Below are 13,772 nucleotides of genomic sequence, written 5' to 3'. Positions count from 1 at the left end.
TAACCACTACAATATACTTAGGACAAGTTTTCATTTGGTTATTGGGATTTTTTTTAACTGAGGAATGACTATTTATGTTAGATTGCATTATTACAATCCACTTTGTGCTCTTCTTCAGTGTGTCATCTGAGGTTGAAGTTTAAAGTAGGAAAAAATAAACTAGGTTCTAGAATTTCCCATCAGTTACAACCATGTCCATATTTCCCTTGGGACTTTTGAAGAGTAGTTCGACACAAACCATGGTCAGTCTCAGGAATCCTTGAGTGTGCCCCATTTATTGTTTGTTTGTTTGTTGTTTGTTTATTAGAGACAAAGTCTGGCTCTGATGCCCAGACTGCAGTGTAGTGGTGCAATCACAGAATCATAGCTCACTGAAATCCTCCCACCTCAGGCTTCCAAGTAGCTAGGACTACAGGTGTGCACCAACACACCCAGCTAATATATATATATATATATATAATTTTTTTGTGGTATACAGACAGGGTCCCAAACCCCTGGCTTCAGGCAATCCTCCTGCCTTTCTTCTAAAGTGCTGGCATTATAGATGTGAGGCACCACACTGGCACCATTCATTGTTTATTTGTTCCACCCAAGAACTCTTTCCCTACTGACAAAATCTCTCAAGTAACTCCAGAAATGCTCCCATTGCTCTGATTCTGCAGGTATGCAGGTATCTCACTATAGTGAGATAGTCCTTAAAATCAATCCTGTGCAGGACAAGTCCAACTTGCTTCCCACCCCTCTCAAGGCAACTCCAAGCTATAAACAGGCATTCACTTACTAACCAGGAAATGCAATTTCACAGAGACTAGCGCTGGATTAAACCCAGGGAAACACCCCTTTTCCTTATCCTAGGTGACTTCACATTCTGTAACTTCTCCCCTAACATAAGGAGAGGAACTTTGTCATTGAAAAATACTCAGTTCCATAGCAATGAGAAATCTAATCCCTAAGACCTCCTTACTTATTGTCCCAGGCCCCCAAATTCATTTGCAAATGACTTCTAGGCAAATACAAAAACATCTTATACTCTTTCTGGTATAATCATTAAGAGTATTTTGCATACTCTGTCCCTTTGGGGTCTTTCCATAGTAACCCTTACTCTGCTCTGAACGTGCCCCTCAAAATTCATGTGTTGGAAACTTAATTCCCAATGCAATAATGCCAGGAGGTGGGTTCTAATAGGAGATGTTTAGGTCATGAGAGCAGAAAAATGGAAGGGATTAATGCCACCATATAAAGAGTTTGGGAATGGGTTTGTCCCTTTACTCTTCTGTTATGTGAGGATCCAGCAAGAAGGGCTCCCCAGATGCCAGTGCCTTGATCTGGGACTTCCCCGCATCCAAAGCTGTGAGAAATAAATTTTTGTCCTTTATAAATTACCCAATCTGTGACACTCTGTTATAGCACCACAAGCAGAATAAGGCAACCCTGAAGCCCTAAGTGTGTGCTGCTTGTAAAACTCTTTCTAATTTTCTAAACTCTGTGCTCCTTGTAAGTAAGCATTCACTTAGAATATTCTCCTTCTTGGAAAAAAAAAAAAAAGATGGATGCACTTTATGTCTGAATTACCATTTCTGATTTCTTCAAGAATCCCTTGGGGATTTTTAGCTAAGAATTTCTCCAAAAATGTTTTTAGCAGAAGTTTTACTAAGCCCCTTAATTTCCTAACTGTATGTAGGTCACTGTCAAATATGCTTTGCTCTATGCTAGTTGGAAACTGAATAGACTAGGGGCCGTACTGACTTTTTAAATTGCTTACAATGACCAGTTTAAATCTAGTAATTCTTGAATAAGTTCCAATCCTGCACACGGTAGAATCAACTCTTCCATTTAGTACTTTCTTTGTAAACCAGGGAAAATGGATCTGTTCTTAGTCCACGATCCAAAAGATTTATGACCGGGTTTTTGGGCTATTTGTATTCATTCAAAAATTCTTAATCTGCTAAATAAAAAGGGAGTTCCTAAAATCGAATAACAAAAAAAATTGCTATAAAACAAACTGCTTAAATAAGACTACAATAAAATAATCTCTTTTGCACAGGAGGTTTAAACACTTAGATTAAGCAAACTAAGCAACATGAATAGGAAAACCTTTGGTTAACTAGAGTGGCTATTACTCAATTATTTTAACAAATATTGACTGAGTACATGAGTATTATCTGCAAGGTACTATGTTAGAAATTATGGGTGAGAGATGGGTACAAAATAGCCTATTCTCTTAAAGAGTTTGCAATCAAGTCAGAGATATATGAGCCCTTCATTAATGCCTGTAATACAAGGTGTCATTGCCTTAGACATGTGACCAGCTAATGGCTTTGAAAGCTTAGAGGAGAAAGGGATTATTTCTAGCTAGGGAAATAAAAAGGTACAGCAAAGCAGATAGCTGCGTGGTAGATGGGCCATGATGAATAAGGGTGGAAGGAAGTCTGTAACAAAACCAAAACAAAACATACATACATAGTGCTATTTTAGGAAAATGGAATGTCATTTTAAGTCTAGAGATGGCAGAAGCAACACCACAGAAATGGAGTGTAAAATTTGTGTCAGAGGCAGTGTCAGTTAAAAGGTTATACCCAGATGGCAAAGGATATTCATTTAATTCATCTATCCATTCAAGATATATGAGTTATGCAGTTCTTATATACCAGGCATTGTACTTGGGAATACAGCAACAAAAAGATTAAATGGCTCCATCCACAGAGCTGATAAACCAGAGAAAACAATCCTTAGAACATGCTATTTTTACTTAGATCTAAAGGATGTGTGGCAAAGGAAGGATGGGGTAGGGGACAGAATAGAGAGTGCCAGGCTGAGAAAATTGCTTGGAAAGGACCCAGAGCCTAAATATAATTTGGGACCCAAAATAAGATTTAAGATTATAGAGGCTCAATATTAAAATGGATTAAAATTAAGTTTTTCACCTACCTATTTATCATACTTTTCTTTCTAATTCTACCTGTTTATTTAACAACTCCCATATTTTCTTTGCTTATAACTTTTTAAAAACACTGATAGGAAACTTTATTATGAAAGTTTGGTAACTTGAAATCTCAGAGGATAAAAAAACACAGCAAGCAAGCAAGCAAGCAAGAAACCCATCATGTCTCTAGAAAGGCTAAGATAGTAGGACATGAGAAAATCTGACCTAGTTGCAGGGTTTCTCAGGAAACAGAAAGAATGTAATATTCTGAAAAAGTTGAACATTAATAAAATCTCTTATTCTCATGCACATTGGGGGGAATGGGAAGTCATAAATCTGGATCAAAATATATTACTTTGAAATAAGATTAAGAGATGACTTTGATCTAGTATTCAAATTCATTCTAAAAATATTTATTAAGTATGACTATTTTTGACCAAGAGCTGCCCAGGACTCCAGAAATAAAGTAGTTCAAAAAAATAGATCTAGCGCTTCCTCTAACGAAGCTTACAGTATCATGGAGGAGACAGATACTATCCAAACAGTCAGAAAAATGCATGTAAAAGGTGTTACTGTGAAAAAGTGCCATGAAGAAGATGCACACAGAGGTGAAAGAGAGTACAGGAAGGGCATTCGATGTAGTCAGAGAGCTCAAGGAAGACTTTCCTGAGGAAGGCCTAAGTGACTTGAAACATAAAGGATGAAAATGAGGTAAGTAGGCATGAAGGGGAAGAAGCAGCCCTTGAGACAGAGTGATCAATAAATACAAAGTCTCCATGGTAGGAACAAGCATGACAAATGCATAGGACTGAAAGAAAACCAGGAGTAAGACAGGAGTGGATGTAGGTAGACCAAAGGGAAGGCATGTAGTTAAGATAAAAAATAATGGTGACTTGGACTAGGGTGTTGGTGGAGTCAGGATGCAGAGAAGCAGTCAGATTATGAATAGTTCTCTCTGCAGTCAAATCCCTTGGCTTTTGAGGATGGTACAAGTTCCCAAGTTACCATGAACTGGCTCTGTCTTCTCTACATTTCCTTAGGATCCTAAGTTTTAACCATGGAAAATTGTGGAGAAGGTCATAGCACTATATCAAAATCCAGGGCACCTGGGGTGTGTGAGAAGAACAGGGACACCCACAGTTAGAATGATAATCAGGAATAGGTCAGAGAGAGCTAGGTGGCCATGTTTTAAGGCATTCGGACTTTATTCTAAGGGTGATGGGGAGCCAAAAAGGTTGCTAAGCAGGGGACTGTCATAATAAAAATTTAACTTTTAATAAGTTTATAAGTTTTTACTGCTGGAGAGTGAGAATTACTGAATGTTTTTCAGCATGCAAGTAGCTAGTTCTTAGGAAAATTAACCTGACAACATTGGGCCAGGATGGTTTGAAGCTATAGAGAAGAATCTGGAAATAAGAAAATCAATTGAAAAGCTATTTTGATAGTCTAAGAGTGGGGCAATAAATGGTCAAAATTAAGCACTGAAAATGAAATTTTTTTTAAAGAATAAGGGATGAAGATTCAGGAAATAGATCACTAGTTTTTCTTTAGAAGCTTATATAACTGTTTGGCACAGTGTCTTACAATCGACTTGCTAAAATGTGATTCTGATAATTGAGGAAGTTTAAAGTCATATATTTAAATGAAACTTACATATCATTTCTTATAACTACATTAGTTTGTCAGCAAGTCCAAGAGTATGGAGTAAATTTGGCATCTACATACTTATTAATATTGATGTTGTATGGGTATGGAAATGGACTAGGGTAAGTTGAGATGGGTGGCAGAATAAGTTAGATTTCTGTGGATCCAGCACACTTCCTCCATGTCAGAGAAATGTGACTCCATAATTCAAGAGTAAGGTGACTTAGTGACGTTACTTCATGAGTAAGAACAGCTTAATGAAGGGCAAAAGATAAGTGCTTCAGAGCCTACAAAAGGACTGCCTTTTTTCCATCATGAGACCTGAGACAATCACCATTCAGCATTGCGTTGCACCGCCTTTCCACTGCCAGTCAAAAGGTACACTTGAAATTGGAGGTAAATGAGAAGTCCTTTCAAGTTTTAATTTTAGAAATGTAGGACTCCCTGTGTACTACAGGAGTAGCAGAGAATCCAAGTCTCTTCATCCAGATATGTACAAAGTGTTGCGGTAACACAGAATCATTTACTCACTGGGAATGTGAGACTTTGAAAAGGATAGCAAACTGAGCTGTCTTAAACAATCAAATCATCTTTGGATAATTTCAGCTTCTTCTTTTGTCAGGTAATGATTAAAAACTTGACAGGAATAATGAGTTTGTGTTAGGATAATCAAATAAGAATTGTTATTTCCAGTATTCAGAGAAAAATAAAGCTGCTCCATGGCAATAGTGTTGCTCTAATTTATACTTCAGGCTTCAAATGACATTGATTCGAAGATCTATATGATGCAAACTCCTCAAACAGTACCAAATGTTGACTCCAAGAAGTCATAGCCCCACCCTTGTAGTGGGCTTCACATTCTTTCTTTTCCATAGCAGGTGGCCTCCTGAGAACCATGAGGTAACTTTACTGATGTTCTAAGGACAGAGGAACTTGCCTTTGACAAAGGTTCTTTGAGGAGTTCAATGTTGGACAGAACATCCCAGCAGGACCCCTGGTCCTACTTTCCCATCCACTGTTGCACATCAAACAAAGATTTGCTTAAGATTATCTTGGCAGGCTTTCTCTTTGTTAGATATTTTTAAAACCTTCTTTAAAGAAATATAAAATTATATGTGTGTGGAGAAAATTGTTATACCACAGGTTCAGTAATTGCTACACATTTACAATGCTTTATTGCTACGGGAACTCATGACAAAAATGATGGGGTATTCATTTCCAGTGGAGAGTTGAGTGAATTTCCTTTGCACTCCCTTTTCACTAAACACTCAAACAAAGAATATTAAAGCAATATTTTAGGTGTAACCTGGGACACTATCATTCTAAACTGGGAAAGAAATTTCAAATGTCCAGAATGGAGACAAATCTTTGCCAAGAATTACATTTGCAGAGAAGTACGTGGTTTTCCATAGTCATGAAACACTAAATAATATTGTTTGAGCCTGTTCTCTATATTAATGATATTCTAAAATAATATCTAGTTAAAAGAGTTTTTAAATAATTAACATAGCAAATATATAGTCTTTACTAAATATATGATATAAAATATGCTTTCAGAGATATGCAATTAAAAATCAAGTTATAGTCATACATTGCTACTTCTCCAGGCACAATCTAGTTTTATCAAGACATCAGTGTTCTTGTAGTGGGCACTACTCCTAGCAGATAGAATCCATTCAAAATTTCTCACAGCCAGATGTCCTATTAACCCTTCCCTATTTAAAAAGTGCTTTGATCAATTTTCTGATGATTTTGCCCACATAGAAATGGAACTATGTCCAATTTTATAACATAATTGTGATACAAAATTGAATTTCATATATGTAATTACATATGATTTAAATTTAACTTCAAAAATATATCAGTGTTAAAGTGATTGATAACTACATGAGATGAGAGTGATAGAAATGTTGCAGTCTCTAGGTGGGAAACAAATGTAAATGTAACTTCTGGTTTGTGGTAAAATGATTGATTAAAATCTCGCTTACAATAGACCTGTCCTTAATAAGATTGGATTAAATCAGCTTTGCCTTCTTCATATGGGGAATTGCTTTTGCTTTTCTTATGCAACAATTCTAATTAGAATAACCACCCTCAGATACCATTTGTTCAATAGCTTCCCTTTCATTGCAGTCACTAAAATATGCACGCTTTCATTAAACGGCTATGACATTTTTGAGCATTTATGATCCTAATTTAAAGGAGAAATATATTAAAACTGTTCCAAAACACTGAACATTTTTTATTTACATTCTTTACAAAGGTGAGATTGGAAAGAAGATTTTACATTCTTTTATAAAAGGCTAACTAAAAACAGAACTGAAATTACAATGACACAAAACTTGAATATGTTATTCTTTCAAAAGGAGGACAGAAATTATATTTTTGGATGATTTCAGCTTCTTCTTTTGTCAGGTAAGGATTAAAAACTTGACAGGGATAATGAGTTTGTGTTAGGTTTTGTGTTAATTTTAATAGGATAATCAAATAAGAATTGTTATTCACAGTATTCAGAAAAAAACAAAGCTGCTCCATGGCAATAGTGTTGCTCTAATTTATAGCTCAGGCTTCAAATGACATTGATTTGAAGATCTATATGATGCAAACTATTCAAACAGTACCAAATGTTGAGAAAAATTCATCCTAAGTCACCTCTATCCCTCTTAGTTTGGAAACCCAAGTCATCATTAATAGAATGGGCCATTTGTTCATTTGTTCATTCAAGCATTCGTTCATTCAGAAAGCAGCTCTCAAGGACCTACATGCAGTGATAGGCACTGGAACATTTAAATGGCAATCAGGACATGGTTTCTACCCTCAAAGTCTATAGGAGAAGGTAGGCTTAGGGGAAAAAGCAACAACATATTATGAAAAGTACCTTCATCCAGATAGGTACAAAGTGTTGCCAGAACATAGAATCATTTACTCACTGGGAATGTGAAACTTTAAAAAGGATAGCAAACTGAGCTGTCTTAAAGAATTGCCTCTCAAAAAAGGTATGTTGTGCCTCTTTAGAATGTAACAGGGGTTATAAATTCAAGATTCTACAGTAAGCAGGTAATATAAATGAGTGAAGACCATATTCTGTCCTGAAGGGGCAGTGATATGATTATTGTGTAAGAATGTCACCCAAGCAATACCAGATCTTTCAGTTTTCCAAAAGAAACTTGAAATCCAGATTTTTAAATACCGGTTAATGATCAATATTTTGAAAAGCCCTATTTTAGTTCGGGCTGCTATAACAAACACCGTATACTGGGTGTCTTATAAATAATCGAAATTTGTTTGTCACAGTTCTGGAGGCTGGAAGTCTGAGATCAAAGTGCCAGCACAGTCAGGTTCTGGCAAGGTCCCCTTCCAGGCTGCAGACTGCCCACTCCTCACTGTACCTTCACATAGTGGAAAGAGTGGGAGAGAGTTCTCTGGTGTTTCCTTTGTAAGAGCAATAATCCCATTTATGAGGGTGCCATTTGCATGGCCTAAATTACCTCCCAAAAGTCCCATCTCTACCTAATACCATCCTTGGGGGTTTAGGATTTTAGGGACACAAACATTCAGTCCATAACACCTTGTGTCAGACAAAGGAAATGACTATGGGAGAGATGATCCTGCTGGCCAGTTGTTTGCAACCTCTAGTTTATCCCTTCTGACTAATAGCACCCTAAGGTGACACATGGATAAGAGTTCATGCACTGTTATCTGCAGACTGTTTCTTCCATAAAAGCTCTGAGTTATAAAAAAAAATTACTCATCTTTTCCATATTTGTGGGAACTTCCTACGAACAGCCAAGATGCTCCAGCAATGCCAATTTTGGAAATACATGGCCCGGTGGAAAAGAATTATGACTCTTTTGGAGAAGCTTCAACCTTCTAATAGAGTACTATTTCATTTAAAAAATAATATTTTAGTTGGTCTATATAGACTTTGGTAAGCATAAAGAATTAAAGTAACTCCTAAAGCTAAGCAATTGACTTATTTTACAGCTACAGCTGTGAGACCCACTGGGAGCTATTCATGGGCGCAGCAGGCCGGGTCTTTGTCAGTCCTACACGGCCACCTGATTCACTCTTCTTTTCTATGAAATAATCTCCCCTTGGGAACTTAAGCATGGCTTCAGCACAGGAGTAAGCAAGAAACATGCCATTTATGAACAATGCATCTCCATGAAGAAAAGAAATTACCTGAATTTTCACCGTTATAAGCAAAGCAGATGGAGTGCAAATTCATAGTTGAGATGCTCTTAAGTGCCTAGCCAGACAAAGGGCCACAATTTTGTGGTTCCAACCTTGCTGCTATTATTAGTTTTTCAGTTTTTAGAGAGTTAGCATAAGGGAAAAACAGAAGCAAAGAATTGAAATGGTATCAAATGAAGCATAATTCTAATAATCCTATGAAGCACAATTCTGCAGTTCTTGCAGAATGTTCTAACATCCCACTCACACAGATGTCACTGAAAGTAACCAGTCAACAAGTGGAGGTGGGTTCTGTGGTGAACCATATGATCAGCCAGAAACAAAATTGTATTAATGCAAAAAACAATTTCAGATCCAGCTATCAAATTTTGGAAAGCTGTGAATATATTCAACATTGGCAGTGTGTGGAATTATTTTGTTTGCTTCTCCCATTAATTCTTAGGTTTTAAACCTGAAGAGCTATTTGGAAGGAAAGAAAAGAGGAAAGAGAAAAAGAAAAGAAAAAAATCATTATTCCATTCCATACCATTGGACTGTCTTATTTCTGGTTATGACCACTGGAAAATAAACTGAAGTGTATCCCTTTGTGAATGAATAAGTACTTGATAGACAAATAATATTCACTAGATTTTGAAGTGTATCCCTTTGTGAATGAATAAGTACTTGATAGACAAATAATATTCACTAAATTTTTGACAATAAGATGAGGAAAGAGGCCCTCTTTTTATTGCTAGTGTACATAGATACAAATTTTGGAAAGGAAATGTGGCATTGTATATCACAAAATCCTTTAAGTCTACACTTTGGATACAAGTTCACTGAGAATTTATCCTAAAGATATAATAAATTATTTATTATCACTAATGATGGAAAACAAACTGTCATAAATAATGAATTGGTTAGGTAAATCATAGTACATTCACACAATGATGTGTCCCTACAATGAGGTAGATCTTTACAGTTTGTAACATGAAGAGCCGATGATATGTTGTAAGATACTAGTAAAGTAGTGAAGAAAGCAAATTTAGTATAGGATGTGCAGTATTTCATATATATATACACACACACATGTATATGCATGCATATATATACACACATATATACACGCATATATATACATGCATGTGTATATACATGTATATATAATGCATATTTTTAAAAAAATAAAAGGGAGAAAAGAAGAATAATGTGAACAAGTAAAGCACAGTTTTCCAGAGGGCTGGGGAGAGAAAAAGAAGTGGTGAATTTTGGTTCTATTTTACTTAGGCAATGTTTGATTTTTTCTAAACCATGTGTAGTCAGCTTATTAGACATGCTGGATTTGAAAATTTGTGTCATTTTTCTCCCATCACCTCCTTCAAACATGACCTATGGGATTTTCTTCCCCGTGAGAGAAAATTGCATTGTTTTTCCCATCACTTTCATGTATTTGAATAATTTTGTTTTTAATTTTAAAAGTTTCTCTCCAATATAATTGCAAACCTTAATCTCTCATCATAATAAAGCCTCTCCCTCCCCTGGTGCAATTCTAATCTCAATGGTGGGGAACAGAAGTGACAAAGAAGGGACCTAGTCTGCCTTTTCATTCCCCTTGTCTTACCTCTTTCCCTCTCTTCCCTGAACTGCCTCTCTTTCCTCCAGGACCACCACAGTGGTAGAGGACTGAGGCAGAAAGGGACAAAATGGTTTTTCTCAGCTGGCACACGCTGTCTCACTCTCTCAGCTGTCCTGTACGCTGCCAAAGCAGGCATTCGAATGCTGCTGTATCATGCTGAATGCATTTGTGCATTCCTCACACCCTCACGAGGCAAGGGCCGCCATATTGCCCTTAGTACTGAACCCTGGCTAGCCCCTGGGAGTCACCCTCAGCCTCAGCTCTCAGTGTGCACTTCTGGCCCCTTTCTGGTGATTTCCCTCACTCCTGAAGGGGGCAGCTCTCTTGAATGAGATCTTTAACAGAACATTCAAGCCCAGAATGACTGACCATACATCCTAGTTTTCTTAGCATGGCCTCAGTTTATACCTGTTGTCCTGGCATAATTTTTAATATCACTCTTTCACTTTCAAAATTGCCCTGATTTGAATAATAAACTATATAATTAACAATTGGTAACACATAAGTAGTCTGTCAATAGTAGTCATCTATTGATGTTAAATTTCTTGATTTTGATAATTGTTTTGGGGTCATGTAGGTCAATGTCCTTGCTCATAAAAATAAATGATGAGGCAATAAGAGGTAAGAGACATGACACCTGTAACTTACTCTCAAATGGTTTGAAAAAAAAAAAACAAAACTTTATACATAGAAAGAGAGCAGGGAATGGGGAGAATGATGAAGAAAAAACCCAAAAAACATAAGGCACATGTGGCAAATGTTAGCAGTTGATTAATCTCAGTAAAGGGAACACAGAAGTTCTCTAAGTTAGACTGCAGTTTTTTGGTAAGTTTTAAATTGTTTCCAAATAAAAAACCTTCAAAACCATTTTATGATTACCATATTCATTCCTGGCTCTCTTCTGCAGTAACCATTTGGCCAGAGGAAACAAATGCAGCTGAACAGGCTGTCTTCAAAATTGCCCTCTCCTCACTCTGCCATCAAAGGCTGCTTTTTGACCTTGCCCATCAAGAGCCATCTGACTGTCCCCTTCCCCCCATCCTCAGGGAACACAAGTCAAGCCTTCCAAGTACTTACATGGCTAGCAGCACAAGCAAGGCCTAAAACTGCAGCCCACCAAGCAGCCAGCAGGAGAATGTGAGGCCAGCCCCTTTTGCTTGCAAGTACTGTCTCTTCAATGGATTTGCTTATTAAATCCAGGTGGTGGTGGGAGGGAGAGGAGGTGTTGAATAGTTGAATGCCACTACTCTCTCTTCTCTTACAATTTTCCCTCAGAGAATGAATTAAAATGCTCTTCTATAAGGCTTCTGGAAATGATGCACCCTGGAGCAATCTGGTTTTTCTCAGCAAAGCCTGCACAGATATATCTAACTCCTTTTCTCAGTTGGAGCTTCAATAAAAATTCAGCCAAAGTCAATAGGGAAACATCCCATTCTATGTCCTGCTCCATATATATGACTTCAGTGGCAGAAATATTTATGAAGATATTTGTATTTTCTTTGCATCACTGAAGAAGGATGATGAATAAAGCTATCTGTTTTTACTTTATATTTTATTTTCTTTCATTTCAGGAAGAAAGGTAAGTCTTTCCCTGATGTCAGTGATGTGAAGTACACCTGTCTTTCTGGCTCTCATCTGGCTGAGCCTGATCTCACTGATGAGAATCAGAAAGAAACAGGCAGGGCAGGCATAGCTTCGATGGGGGCAAAGAAATGGAAACAGAAAGAGATACAGAGGATATTACTTCAAATTTGGAAAAATATGGATTTCTGAGGGTCCTAAGAGTGGCAGAGACCTATATCCTATTGCCTTGTTGATCCTTAGAACCAAACAAAAAAAAGTTGTATGATGCATCTATAGAGATTGGCCTCAAGGGATTCAATCTCCCAGCCTCATCTAAGAAAGCTTAATGTGCCCCCATTTTGGCACGTAGAACATCAGAGTCATCTGCCTGACAGTGACTAAACAGGTTTGGATAAGAATAACAGTATTAACCCTGAAAAGCTGAAAATTAAAGACACTTTATCACATAAAATTCTAGGGTGGCCTACGTTTATAAAACAAAGATGGCCAGGCGCCGTGGCTCACCTATGTAATCCTAGCACTTTGGGAGGCCGAGGCAGGTGGATTGCCTGAGCTCATGAGTTTGAGACCAGCCTGGGCAATACAGTGAAACCCTGTCTCTACTAAAATACAAAAGAAATTAGCCAGGTCTGGCGGTGTGCTTCTGTAGTCCCAGCTACTCAGGAGGCTGAGGCAGGAGAATTGCTTGAACCTGGGAGGTGGAGGTTGCAATGAGCCAAGATCACGCCACTGCACTCCAGCTTGAGCAACAGAGCAAGATTCCATCTCTACAAAAAAAAAAAAAAAAAAAAAAAAAAAAAAGACATTTTCTTCCATCACTCTCAGCAAACTATCGCAAGGACAAAAAACCAAACACCACATGTTCTCACTCATAGGTGGGAATTGAACAATGAGAACGCATGGACACAGGAAGCAGAACATCACACACCGGGGCCTGTTGTGGGGTGAGGGGAAGGGAGAGAGCTAGCATTAGGAGATATACCTAATGTAAATGATGAGTTAATAGGTGCAGCACACCAACATGGCACGTGTATACATATGTAACAAACCTGCATGTTGTGCACGTGCACCCTAGAACTTAAAGTATAATAATAAATAAATATATATATGTATATATATATATACACATATATATATACACATATATATATAAAGACATTTTCTTTTTTGGTAACAAAATATTTATTAGTACTCAGTCACTTCAAATAGACTTTCTTTTTACATTTGTCTTTGATAGATTTTTAAATTTTATTTTTAATTGAAAAACAAAAATTGTATGCATTGGCCAGGCACCGTGGCTCATGCCTGTAATGCCACCCAGCATTTTGGGAGGCTGAGGTGGGCAGATCCCGAGGTAAAGAGATTGAGACCATCCTGGCCAACATGGTGAAGCCCCGTCTCTACTAAAAATACAAAAATTAGCTGGGTGTGGTGGCGCGTGCCTGTAATCCCGGCTACTCAGAAGGCTGAGGCAGCAGAATCACTTGAACCCGGGAGGCAGAGGTTGCAGTGAGCCGAGATCACACCACTGCACTCCAGCCTAGCAATAGAGTGAGACTCCATCTCAAAAAAAAAAAAAAAATTTATGTGAAACAATGTGATGCTATATGTTTCACATTGTGCAATCATTAAATCAGGCTAATTATTAATAACATATCCATCACATCACATACTTATCATTTCTTTGTGGCAAGAACATTTAAAATCTACTCTTCAGATATATTGGCCACATCATTATACTAGCACTATAATAAAAGACTCCTTTGTAAAGGTGGTTTTTAAATTATAAATATAAAAATATGATTCTCCATA

Source organism: Gorilla gorilla, chromosome 19 (genome assembly GCF_029281585.2).
Source record: "Gorilla gorilla gorilla isolate KB3781 chromosome 19, NHGRI_mGorGor1-v2.1_pri, whole genome shotgun sequence".
NCBI lineage: Eukaryota > Metazoa > Chordata > Mammalia > Primates > Hominidae > Gorilla > Gorilla gorilla.
This window is presented reverse-complemented; position numbering follows the sequence as displayed.